The sequence below is a fragment of the Podarcis liolepis genome (assembly GCF_965112155.1).
Source record: "Podarcis liolepis genome assembly, chromosome: 11".
In the NCBI taxonomy this organism is placed as follows: Eukaryota; Metazoa; Chordata; class Lepidosauria; order Squamata; family Lacertidae; genus Podarcis; species Podarcis liolepis.
The window spans coordinates 14968293-14980644 of NC_139565.1; the positions used below are offsets into that span (position 1 = coordinate 14968293).

Genomic DNA, 12352 nt, shown 5'->3' on the forward strand with positions numbered 1-12352 from the left:
CTGCAGCTAAAAAATATCACGATTAAAAAATATGTCACGCACCCTTTGAAACCCAGGGGAATGTGTAATACTTTGGGGAAAATGACTTTACCCTATTACTACTTGGTGGTGCTATCGCTACCTGACCATCCATGAAAGGGAGTGTTTGTGTGGCAAAACACACTTGCAACCCTTAGATCATTATGTGAAAAACGGAGTAGTCCCTGGAAACACATGCTGATTTATGTTGCAAACTGTAGAGATCTCCAGGGAGTAACAGGAGAACCATTTTCACTGCAATCTGTTGTAAAATGCTTCTTGCTGCCTAAAATGCTACCAATAAAGTGAAATTACATTATTGCGGCATCCTGCTCCCCAGATGCATGAAGTCGCCTAAGAATGTAAGATGATTATTTATTTATACATACATACATACATACATACATACATACATACATTCATACATACATACATACATACCCCACCCATCCAGCTGGGATTCCCCAGCCACTCTGAGCAGCTCCCAACAGAATATTAATAATAACTTTTTTAAAAGTGACAAAACATCAAACATTTAAAACTTCCCTACACAGGGCTGCCTTCAGATCTCTTCTAAAAGTCAGATAGTTGCTTATTTCCTTGACATCTGATGGGAAGGTGTTCCTCAGGGTGGGCACAACCACCGAGAAGGCCCTCTGCCTGAATCCCTGTAACTTCACTTCTCGCAGTGAAGGAACTGCCAGAAGGCCCTCGGAGCTGGACCTCAGCGTCCGGGCAGAACGATGGGGGTGGAGACACTTCTTCAGGTATACAGGACCGAGGCCGTTTAGGGCTTTAAAGGTCAGCACCAACACTTTGAATTGTGCTCGGAAATGTACTGGGAGCCAATGTAGGTCTTTCAGGACCGCTGTTATGTGGTCTCGGTGGCCACTACCAGTCACCAGTCTAGCTGCCGCATTCAGGATTAGTTGTAAAATGCATGTATACATACCTAAGTGTGCATATTTTATACACATTGGAGTATATGCCCTCTTTACTGGGTGTGAAGTAGAGATAACTGGAATACAGAATACAGTGGTGCCTCACAAGACGAAAAGAATCCATTCTGTGATTCTCTTCGTCTAGCGGTTTTTTCGTCTTGCAAAGCAAGCCCATTGACGGATTAGCGGATTAGCGCTATTAGCGCTATTAGCGCTATTAGCGGCTTTTAGCGGCTTTTAGCGGCTTATCTGCTGATCAGATCATCTGATAAGCGGCTTAGCGGCTTAGAAAAAGGGGGGGGGAGGGAAAAAACCAGCAGGAACTCGCAAGACATTGTCGTCTTGTGAAGCAAGCCCATAGGAAATTCGTTTTGCGAAGCACCTCCAAAACGGAAAACTCTTTCATCTAGCGAGTTTTCCGTCTTGCGAGGCATTCGTCTTGCAGGGCACCACTGTACTCCCAGACTGAATTTATCACGAGTACAGTCTGTAAGCAAATGGGAAACCATTAATGTTTTGTAACGAGACCCACCCATACTCACTAATACTTGATAAATATAATCACATTTGCTTATCAACTCCCAACTCTGTGGGTCCTTACTTACCAATAGTGTTTGATATTTATCTGCTTCTTTTATAAAGGTAAAGGGACCCCTGACCATTAGGTCCAGTCGTGGCCGACTCTGGGGTTGTGACGCTCATCTTGCTTTACTGACTGAGGGAGCTGGCGTACAGCTTTCGGGTCATGTGGCCAGCATGACTAAGCCACTTCTGGCGAACCAGAGCAGTGCACAGAAATGCCGTTTACCTTCCCGCCGGAGCGGTACCTATTTATCTACTTGCACTTTGACATGCTTTCAAACTGCTAGGATGGCAGGAGCAGGGACCGAGCAATGGGAGCTCACACCGTCACGGGGATTCAAACCGCTGAACTTCTGATCTGCAAGTCCTAGGCTCTGTGGTTTAACCCACAGCGCTACCCACGTCCCAATCTGCTTCTTTTAAGAACCATTAAATCAGAATCTGAACAATTATTATTATTTTTTACCAGCTTTTGATCGCCAGTTGGCAGCCAATTCTAAATAAAAATTCTTTATCATTATCGGGCCAGGAAGGCATGCATTTATCACTTGCTGAAGGCGATAAAAGTACTATCCAGGAGTCAATCTTATGATTTGTTGCAGTGCTATCAAATATTGCTTAAATGACTCAGGAAGGAACTTGCTCCTGGCTGTGTGATTTCGAAGCTCGTCAGAGACTACAGATGAACATTCATCACCTAATGGTCTACTAAAGGCTAAAACCACATAAGTCATCTTTATTCTAATTTTTGTCCTGCTGCATCATGTAGCCTCCAAAATCCTTTCCATTTCCCCTCTTAGCTAATGAAGTAGTTTGAGTTCAGCCATTTAGTGCTACTAACAATAAACATTTTTGTAGCAGCGTGAACAAGGTACTTGAGAGAATGTGGCTGTTGGATATTTGTAGCTCTGCTTAGCTATAGCAAAGCCATTAACTATTGTAACCACAGGATCTCTTTGACCTCTCTCATGCAAATTACAATGGCTGTTTTCTGGATCAAAACCTCAAGACTAAACCTATTCAACATTGTTTGTAACCAATGACCCATTTACTCCTTTTTTGTCCTGGTCCTGGTAGCTACATTTCTCCTGATAAGATACATTGGACATTCTAGTTTAGCTTATGCAAAGTCTATTATCCTTTCTTGGGAAGGGTTCCAGCCCTTACTCTAAGATAGATTCCCAAACTTTTGGTACCCAAAGAACAGTCCCCCGCACCTTGAATCAAAGGAGGAAGGAAACCTCACCTTTACAAGATACATGCAGTCCTCTTCTTTGCAACTGTGGGGCAGCTTGTTAATGGTACCTTGGGTTACAGACGCTTCAGGTTACAGACTCCGCTAACCCAGAAATAGTACCTCGGGTTAAGAACTTTGCTTCAGGACGAGAACAGAAATCGTGCGGTGGCGACGCGCCGGCAGTGGGAGGACCCATTAGCTAAAGTGGTACCTCAGGTTAAGAACAGTTTCAGGTTAAGAACGGACCTCCAGAACGAATTAAGTTCTTAACCCGAAGTACCACTGTAACCAGATTTTAGGTGACAAATACAGTGCAGGCATGTGGCGTGGGCAGCAGGCATATAACAAGCCCCTCCCCCCAACTTACATTGGCTTATGCTACAACTATTCCAAACTCCATTCATGGGGTATATGGATGATTTTGAATTCTTCCTTTCTGCTGGCTAAGATTTACCAGGTTGTTAGATCATCTGACAAAGTCCAAAGGGGGTTGGAATAGGTGTTAAGTCTCTCCTTGCCCTTTCCTAACCCCATCCTTAAAACACCCACTTTGAGGGGTGGAACTTATGCCAGTGCAAATTCTTCTGGCTGGTTGACTTAGGCCCAGGCTGAGCTGGGACAGTCCAACAATTTGTTGTATCATCCTAGCAGATTGTTGGTTTGGACTGCACTGCTGGACATATAAAGGTAAAGGGACCCCTGACCTTCTGATCGGCAAATCCTAGGCTCTGTGGTTTAACCCACAGCACCACCCGCGTCCCTGGACATATACTAGTGGCCAGAATTGTGAAAACCTTTAGGTAAAAGTGTATTTCTGAGGTGTGATGGCGCTTAACACCATTATAATTTTTTTAGTAATACCATAAAATTACAGTGGTGCCCCGCAAGACGAATGCCTCGCAAGACGAAAAACTCTTCGCTAGACGAATTTCCCTATGGGCTTGCTTCGCAAGACGAAAATGTCTTGCACTTTTTTTTTTTAAGCCGCTTGAAGAGGCGCAGTTGCTGGCAGAAATGACTGGCAGAATCCGAGACCAGGGAGAAGAGTCGGTGGAAGAAGATTGGAAGAAATTTAAAGACTATTTACAGAAATATTGTAAAATTAGTGAATGTTAGAATGATGTTGGATAGAAATTAAGAGGTTTCCAGCTGTAATGCTTTAAGGGAATATGAAAAATGGGTTGTTAATAGGTAAAAATCTAATGTTACTATGTTAAGACCAAAGATTAGGATAAATAAAGAGGGTAAGGATTTGCTGAACCAACAAACTGAATTGGAATACAAAAAAGGGAGGTATGAGGAGGTCCGGGAAACAAGCTAAGGAAAAATAAGCAATGGAAAACTTGAGTGGTTTTTAATTATTTTTATTTTGTATTTTTTTCTTTTTTCTTTTTCTTTTTCATTTTTATATTGTAATATTTTGAAAATTCTAATAAATATCTTATAGAAAAAAAAAGAAGAGGTGCAGTTGCGACGGACCGTGCTTCGCAAGACGAAAAACATCGCAAGAAGAAAAGACTCGCGGAACGAATTCTTTTCGTCTTGCGAGGCACCACTGTATAAATCAATGGAAAGATAATTTAATGAAGAATGTAATGCAACAAAGTTTGTTCAATTATCTGTATTCTATCAAAAGTTATAGCAAGTAACCAGAAAAAGGAAGCATAACCTGCTTAGGTTGATACGCAGTAGCTTTCCTTCATTTGAATGTAGCCAATGAGCCTGAGTGTTTAGAGAGCCAATCAGGTGTTATGAGCCAGCAAACCTTGGAAATATACCTTTTCCAAAAGGTTTCCACAGTTTTGGCCGCTAGTGTATTTAAGCCCAGTTAAATCTATGGGTTTAACCATACTGTGTTTGATACAGTAATCTGCCCTTCTCTTTTGTCCAGTGCATCAGGGTTGAGGGATAAGAAGAGGAAAAACCACGCTTCCTGGGTAGCAGTGATCCTTCTGACATTTCTCTACGTCTCTCATTGTAGCATACACTTCGTAAGGAAATCCTGTGTTTCATTACTCTAGCCTTTGGGATGGTGCCACTGCCAATATATCGGCAAATTTGCATGGAGTGCCCCAACTTTAAGGGGCATAGAGTGATCATGAAAACCATAAGAAGAGATCTGCTGGATTATCTGTTCCAACATGTTTCCACAGTGGCCAACTAGAAGCCTCTGGAAAACTCTCAGCCCTCTCTAGCTGTTGTTCCCCAGGAAGTGGCGCTGTGGTATAAACCAGTGAGCGTCTTGGGCTTGACGATCAGAAGGTTGGCGGTTTGAATCCCCGTGACTGGGTGCACACCCGTTGCTCTGTCCCAGCTCCTGCCAACCTAGCAGTTCAGAAACACACCTGTGGGTTTGAGCCCCACATTTGGCAAAAGATTCCTGCATTGTAAGGGGTTGGGCTAGATGACCCTTATGGTCCCTCCCAAACTCGATTCCCTGATTCTCTGATTCCTTGAAACCAATATTCCCCCTCCCCTGGGTTCCATCTATTCATAAATATCTACCTTTCACATATCACATTTGTGCACATGCAGACACCATTCTTCCACAACCACATTTGAAACCTCCCATGTACTCACACAAACATATACCAGCCGACATCCATTCCTGTTTGTGCTCTGGCTTCAATCTACAAATATCCACTGGCTTCTGTGCTTCCATCCACCAACATCTGCCCGCTTCTATTAGGTCCAGCATGAGATGTCCACCAGCTTCCAACCACAGATACTAGCAGCCTTCAAGCAAGCAAACCTGCCTTATTATCACTCCCTAGCATCCCACTACCAGAGGATTGCCTCCTTTCGTTCACCACTTTGCCTCCTCCAAGTGGAAGAAACCTGGGCAGTGCTGAATGTCACATCCATTGCCAGGTGTGTCCAGCTGGAAACAGAAAAGGGCTTTCCCCTTGGCCTGCCTTTATGTCTACTTAGTTGCCAAGTGCTTTTGTGACATCACAAGGAACCCACAGCCAATGGCAACAGCTGGGGAGGCATCATCTTCATTGCTTTGAGCCTCACAATGGCAGGTGGAGCTATCAGTGAATGTGTGCTTGTTTATTCAGGACACAGGTGGTGCTGTGGTCTAAACCACTGAGCCTTTTGGGCTTCCCAGTAAGAAGGTTGGTGGTTCGAATCCCTGCGACGAGGTGAGCTCCCGTTGCTCTATCCCAGCTCTTGCCAACCTAGCAGTTTGAAAGCATGCCATTGCAAGGAGATAAATCGGTACTGCTGCAGCGGGAAGGTAAACCGCGTTTCCATGCGCTCTGCCTTCCGTCATGGTGTCCTGTTTTGCTGGAAGCGGTTTAGTCCTGCTGGCCACATGACCCGTAAAGCTGCGTGCCAACAAACACCAACTCCCTTGGCCTGAAGCAAGATGAGCACCACAACCCCATAGTTTCCTTTGACTAGACCTAACCATCCAGGGGTCCTTTATTCTTTTCTTTTTTAACCCCAGGAAGTGGTATTCACATTTCACCATCATGAGTAGCTGCTATCCTAGTATCCATTTTTGTAGCCCCCCATTTCAAGACTCAGGAACTTAAGACCCTGTCTTCTGCTATTTCAGACCAATGGTTCATCTAGTTCAGAATTGTCTGTAGTGAATAGCAGGGGCATGGCAGGATTTCAGAGAAGGCTTTGGTAGGGATTGAACCTGCAGAACAGATGCTCTACCACTGGGCTTTGGCATACTTCAGCTCTCTTGGGGCATATTAATATGCCATGGGCCACAGTTTGGAATTGCTGCTCTTGAGATTCCATCCTTTAGGGTCTATGAGTCATCTACCATGTCTGGGTTCCCCGCTGTTACAAGTACAGGGACACATAACAAAGAAAACACCCCAATAAACTACTCTTGACACCAAAAAGGAAAATAAGAGGATGATTTTCAGCCTCAACTTCCACAGAATCCACTTTCCGCACTGTTAGGAAGGAAAGAGATGAGGCAGCCTCTGAAAATAAAAGCAGCACGATGACAATGCTTTATTTTGTGTTCTTTGGTCTGTTCTTGTTTTCCTGTTCTCCGAATGTTAATGTCCTCATCCTCATTCATGTTCTCATTTGTTTTGCATTACTGTTCATGCCACAGCTCTGTTTTCTTTGGTGAGCTGCCCGTTTTGAAGGAATGACTACCATTCTCTTTTCAACAGGAGATTGCTACAGACTTGCACTGGACCATAGCGCTAGTTTCTGAAGCACCCCTCTTCCCATCTCCAAAATCAAGACTGAAATAATCACAAAGAACCGTAGAGAAGACTCCATACTGGAACTAAAGGCTTGACTATTTATGTCAATAAAAAGGAAACCATTGCAACTTTCCTTTCCAGATGCACAGTAAGACTGTTTTTCTTCTCCCAATATGAATCTTTATCAGGACATAACTTTGTCATTGTTTTCAGTCAGATGATAGGTCAGTTGCTATTGGCAGCAAATCACGCCAAAATTTGAAAGGAGCAGGGGGAAGCTGCATCCTGATGACTTTTTTGGTTTGTCTCAGAGATCCTCTGAAATGCAGAAAGATGCCACTCCTCTTCTTTTCACCCTCCCTAATGCACTGAATTTCATGCACTGCATCGGAACCACAAGAATTGACCTCAGGCTTCATATGGGCCCGAGACACCATGTAGGCAATAACATAGGAACCATCCATGTAGACAACAATCAAACCAGCTGTGCTGTCTTGTTAGGAGATACACCAGTTAAAAAGCAATTGATCTCTCTTTTTTTGGTGTTAAAAACTGCAGTCTCACTTTAGAATGTCATCTTTGGTTATCGTGTATATTTTAGTACCCTGTTATTATGCCTGCTAAAATGAATAAAAACCTCTTAACTGCTAATTCAGGTTATGTAGATGAAGGATCCATAAGAGAAGGTTGATAAGCCACTCTTTTTGGGAAGTCTTTCTATTCACGGTACAGCCATATTTACTTACAGCTCCTTCCTGGCCAAGTTCAATGTTCTATTTCCCAACTTAGGGTTTGAAAAAGCATTTAGGGAAACAGAAAACAGATGCATGGCTTTGTATTATCAGATCATACGTGATCAGTGGTGCCTATTTATCTACTTGCATTGGAGTGCTTTCAAACTGCTAGGTTGGCAAGAGCTGGGACAGAGCAACGGGAGCTTGCCCCATTGCTGGGATTCGAACCACCAACCTGCTTATTGGGAAGCCCAAAAGGCTCGGTGGTTTAGACCACAGCACCACCCATGTCCCAAATAAACAAGCACACAATCACTGATAGCCCCCCCCCCATTGTGAGGCTCAGAGCAATGAAGACAATGCCTCCCCAGCTGTTGCCATTGGCTGTGGGTTTCTTGTGATGTCACAAAAGCACTTGGCAACTGAGTGGATACAAAGGCAGGCCAAGGGGAAAGCCCCTTTTTATTTCCAACAGGACACATCTGGCAATGGATGTGACATTCAGCACTGCCCAGGTTTCTTCCACTTGGAGGAGGCAAAGTGGAGAATGGAAGGAGGCAATCCTCTGGCAGTGGGATGCTAGGGAGTGATAATAAGGCAAGTTTGCTTGCTTGAACGCCACTGGTATCCGTGGTGGGAAGCTGGTGGACGTCTCATGATGGACCTTAGAGAAGCTGGCAGATATTGGTGGATGGAAGCCAGTGGCTTTTGGATTCAGAAGTTGGTGGAGGGTACAAGGCTAAAGCAGACTGATGTTTGTGGCTGTTGGCTGATGGAAGTTCACCTTTGGAAGACAGTCAACAGAAGCCAGTGGATCTTTGTGGATTGAAGCCAGGCCACAAACGTGAATGGATGTCATGTTTTTGGATGTCGGCTGGTATATGTTTGTGTGAGTACATGGGAAGTTTCAAATGTGTCTGAGGCCGAATGGTGTTTGCATGTTCACGAATGTGAAGGAAGGTAGATAGATGGAACCCAGGGGAGGGGGGGGGGATATTGGTTTCATGCAATCAGAGAATCAGGGAATCGAGTTTGGGAGGGACCATGAGGGTCATCTAGCCCAACCCCTTACAATGCAGGAATCTTTTGCCAAATGTGGGGCTCAAACCCACTGGCATGCTTTTGAACTGCTAGCTTGGCAGGAGCTGGGACACAGCAATGGGAGCTCACTCCATCGCGGAGATTTGAACCGCCGACCTTCTGACTGGCAAGCCCAAGAGGCTCAGTGGTTTAAACCACAGCACCACCCATTCCCTGGACAAGTGAACAAGAGAAGACTGATTTGCAGTGAAAATCTCAGGAGCTTTGGAAGACAAAGCTTAAACTGGCTATTTTTCAAGCAGCGCCTACAGTGATCCTTTACATAGGAGTGCATTTGCCGCCTTAGATGCTTTTACTGAAGAATGTGGCGGTGGAAATAATCCTGAAAACAGTGATGTTTCCCTGTTCTGTTCCAAATGAGTGTTAGAAATTGAACAAGTGTACTCTATATAGAGGAATGAAGTGGATGAAAAATGGAACATAACAACAACGACAACAGCAACAACAATTTATACATACCCCGCCTATTTGGCTGAGTTTCCCCAGCCACTCTGGGCGGCTCCCAACAGAATATTAAAAACAATAAAACATCAAACATTAAAAATTTCCCTAAATAGGGCTGCCTTCAGATGTCTTCTAAAAGTCAGATAGTTGCTTATTTCCTTGACAACGGATGGGAGGGAGTTCCACAGGGTGGGTGCCACTACTGAGAAGGCCCTCTGCCTAGTTCCCTGTAACCTCACTTTTTGCCGTGAGGGAACCGCCAGACGGCTCTTGGAGGTGGACCTCATTGTCTGGGCTGAACGGTGGGGGTGGAGATGCTTCTTCAGGTATACTGGGCCGAGGCCGTTTAGGGTTTTAAAGGTCAGCACCAACACTTTGAATTGTGCTTGGAAACGTACTGGGAACCAATGTAGGTCTTTCAGGACCGGTGTTATATGGTCTTGGCTGCCGCTCCCAGTCACCAGTCTAGCTACTGCATTCTGGATTAGTTGTAGTTTCTGGGTCACCTTCAAAGGTAGCCCCATGTAGAGCGCATTGCAGTAGTCCAAGCAGGAGAGAACTAGAAACATGCACCACTCTGGCAAGACAGTCTGCAAGCAGGCAGGGTCTCAGCCTGCATACCAGATGGAGCTGGTAGACATATTTCACAATGGAGCCAAGCAGGCAATATTCAATACCTGGATAATATGGAAATGTCAGAAGAACCCACAGATGTAATTAAGTGTTGAACCTAATGCAGTCTCAGCTGTCATGTCTAGATTGTGACAATGTGGCATGCCCAAAAAGATTTGTTGGCTCTTGTGAGCTTGTCAAGCTGCAAAGAGTCCCATTGCAGAAAACGGTGGATATCATTGGAGGTTGCCCATTAATTTCCGTTTATCTGCAATAAGGTTACACAGATGCGTAACTGCATTCATGACTATGCATTTCCCATTCATCATAACAGAGTGAATTGCTTTTATGCTAAGAAATAGGAAATCTTTCGGAAAGAGTCATCCCATGTAGTGAAAGATAAAAGTTTCTGCTCTTCCTGCAAAGGTTGATTGGCCTTATTTTTAGTTTTCCAGTGCCAATACCTTTCCCCTATTTACAAAGGAAGTGTAAGGAACTGCCAGTACTAGAAATTAAATTGCCTTATTTACAACTCTAATACAATGCAAACCGTTGCACTTTGGCTTCATACGGCTGACAGCAATCCAGCATTTTTCAGAGGGGAAAAAATTGCAGGATTGAAAGCTCATGCATATTGAAGTGATATTTTAAAAGGTGCTGTGGTATTTGTCCTCAGAGCCAAGACCAAGGGAAGCTGAAATAAATTGTTCATTAAATCAGTACTAGGTAACTCACAGTTTATAGTTTTATTAAAATTAAAAAAAACACAACCTTGTGAATTTTCATTGGTCTCTCAGTAGACACGCCAAGAGCAAGAACACAATGTATTTTTGGCAGTTGCTATTAAAAGATACAACTGCTCAAATTTGATTGAAGAATAAGCAAGAGCATAGATTGTTCTAACCAATCATTTAATGAATACATCGGAAAAATGATGCTATTAACTAGTCTCTTCCGATGACTGAATCGCTCTCTGCTCCTCTCCTAGACAACACTGGTGATTATATATGGATAGATATAGACTGTGCTATATAGAGTACTATGCAAACAAGCAAGCAAGACCGAAGTCAGAAAACATAAAAAGGTGCATTGTGGGCCAGATCCATGGGAATAATAATAATAATAATAATAATAATAATAATAATAATAATAATAAATAATAATAATAATGCCGTTTTGCCTCCCAGCTAGAAGAGCAAACTGTACACCATGAAATCGAAGTTCTCCTTAACATGATTAGAGGAGCCCAATAAGATTCACTGATAAGGATGACACACTTTTAATAACTTAGAATCCAGCATTTTATGTGTGTTTTAAATTAGATTTTATGCCACTTCCATTTTTACTTCAAAAACTTGATTTTGGATGAAATGTGACACATCTCCTTAACAGGGGAAATTCTTCAGAGAGGGAGTTTGATAAAATTTCATACTTGATCTTTGGGGTGAAAATATAGATTTATGAGGTAAAATTCTGAAAGAGGATGGTCTAATAGCCAGATATGGTATCTTTAAAGTCTGGAGATCAGGTTTATAAGCATATGAAACAGTGGCTGTCCCCGTTGCCCCCAGGGCAAAGCTAAAAACAATGGCTGGGGTTAATACAAGTTGACTGAAGAATGTGCACGATGGCCTGTTATTGTGCACTTTCACCAGAAAGGAAGAATAATGAGCACGTATACGAAGCAAAAATAGGGAATTGGACACATCAACATGCATAACTTCCAATTAATATTGAAAATACGTGAGTGTTTCACACCTCAGTAAGTAAAGGTATACATTGCCCAAGAAAATAATAGACTGAAAAATCAAGCAATGTATGAAATGCCCCACATGAAATACCCAACATTTTAAGCTTGGCTAATATGGGAAATCAAAATTTATGCTGTTCTTTTGTGCACATTCTCCAGTCCAATGATTCAGCACAATGGTTGGTTTTATGCACATTCTTCAAGGCAAATCACATTAACCACAAGTGAGTGTGTGTTTGTGTGTGTAGCAAGCACATATCGACATATCAGCCTTTTTTCTTTTTTGCCTCCACAGGGCTATTAAATTATACACCGATTTTAAGAAGATGAGGTGATGACAGAATAGTAGACGTTAAATGCAGTAAGAAAGCCACAGGCTAAAATATCTTAATCTTATTTTCGATTAGTCCACTGCAAGCTCCTGCACAGAGCTCTTCTCCTATAGTACATATTTCAGCAAACTGAATTGCTGACAGATGTCGGTACAAAAAACCCACGCAAGAAACCCAGATATAAAAGATACTTATGGAAATTCAGGCCTTGACATATGAAAAATATGGAACATAATGAATTTCTATGCTGAAGCTTCCTTGGGATATTTTCTCTCCTTATAGCCATGAAGTATCTTTCAAATTAAGGTCTCATGCCCAAGCTTCTTTTGCAAACAAGAGTTAGGCTAGGGGTGAGGAACCGCCAGCCCAAGGGCCAAATTTGGCCTGCCGGGCCTCCCCATTGTGCCCATGAGTTGT

The 12352-nt window shown here is 43.1% G+C and overlaps 1 long non-coding RNA gene across 1 annotated transcript in view; it reads right to left on the reverse strand.

Moving 5' to 3' along the window:
* Positions 1-12352, reverse strand: part of LOC310688353 — a 33279-nt gene that overhangs the window by 1256 nt on the left and 19671 nt on the right. The window contains exon 2 of the long non-coding RNA XR_014516885.1: positions 2788-2846. This is a non-coding gene — a long non-coding RNA (uncharacterized lncRNA). The remainder of the gene's footprint in view (positions 1-2787; positions 2847-12352) is intronic.